The following is a 1,390-nucleotide window of genomic DNA, read 5'->3' as shown; positions in this document are numbered from 1 at the left end:
TCAATTGTGTCAAACGCCGCACTAAGATCTAATAAAACAAGTACAGAGACAAGTCCTTTGTCTGAAGCAATCAGAAGGTCATTTGTAATTTTAACTAGTGCTGTCTCAGTGCTATGATGCACTCTAAATCCTGACTGAAATTCCTCAAATAAATTATTATCATGGAGAAAATCACACAGCTGGTCTGCGACTACTTTCTCAAGGATCTTTGACATAAAGGGAAGATTAGATATTGGTCTGATGCAGTCAAACGTTTATTTAAAAAGTCAAACAGGTGTAATTTTTTCTTTCTGTGAATCAAATCTTAAAACTTGCTCCATTTATTTGTTCCTGTAACTGTACACGTGTGGAAACGTGTCACACACTGCAGATCTGATATCTGTGATCTCAGTTTCAGACACGTTCATGATTGTTTCCTCATTAATCTCATTTTACTGCTTCTTAGTTTTCACATTCACAGATTTATATTTACAAACAAAAGAACTTCATTGTTGCATCAGTGGAGGAACTGGAACCTGTTCACCTTTGACCCTTCAGTCACAGTTCACTGGTGTCGTTATTTCTACTTCAGTTTCTCTTTGAGTTCAGTTTTTATGATGTTTCATGTGATTGTGTTCATGTGTTCACATCAGCCTCGTGTTACAGACGACATACCAACATGTTTTCTCTTCACCCTCACTTTTCTGGATTTGACCTTTTTCATGTTCAGTCTCGTCTGAGGTCAGAGAACATTTAACCAACAGCTGAGAGTTTCCACAGCTCACTATCTGCTGCCCAGTGACAGAGTTCACGTCTTTAAATGAATGAATTTCATGTGATCACATGTGCGTCAGGGTTCCATTCCCCTGAAGGGAGTTATTTTCCGACAGTCACCGGCTCACTGTTCATTATCCCGCTTAGAACATGGCTTACTACTGAAACACTCAAATGTTACAACTGGCGGACTTCCGGTTTGCTGAGCATGGAGTAGGCGTGCAGCTCTCTAGCTCCCGCTACTAACTTTTTCATTTACCAATTTGAACCCTACTTTTCTCGTCACAACGTCGAGCGATAGAGTCCAATCGTGAATAACACTGATACTACGGCAGTAATTATGTCAAGATCTGGTAAACAACTCAAGAAAGACGTAGCAGCAGAGGACTCCGCAGTTAGCGCTAGCAGCGTTGCTAACACATCAGCGGAAAGCATCTCGGATCTGCTCGAGAGACACAGGGCTTCATTAGCCGCTGACTTTAAATCTTCGTTTGCGAGTTTGGAAGCCAAGCTAGACAAGGTTCAAGCGGAGGTCGCGGGCCAAGGACGGCGTATAACTGATCTCGAGTCCAATGCGGAGGAGGTTAGCCAACATTTGCAGCAACTTGAAGCAACATGCTCCGCGTTACAGGAAGAC

The sequence above is a fragment of the Epinephelus moara genome, unplaced genomic scaffold (assembly GCF_006386435.1).
Source record: "Epinephelus moara isolate mb unplaced genomic scaffold, YSFRI_EMoa_1.0 scaffold638, whole genome shotgun sequence".
Classification (NCBI taxonomy): Eukaryota; Metazoa; Chordata; class Actinopteri; order Perciformes; family Serranidae; genus Epinephelus; species Epinephelus moara.
Note: the sequence above shows the minus strand (reverse complement) of the source record.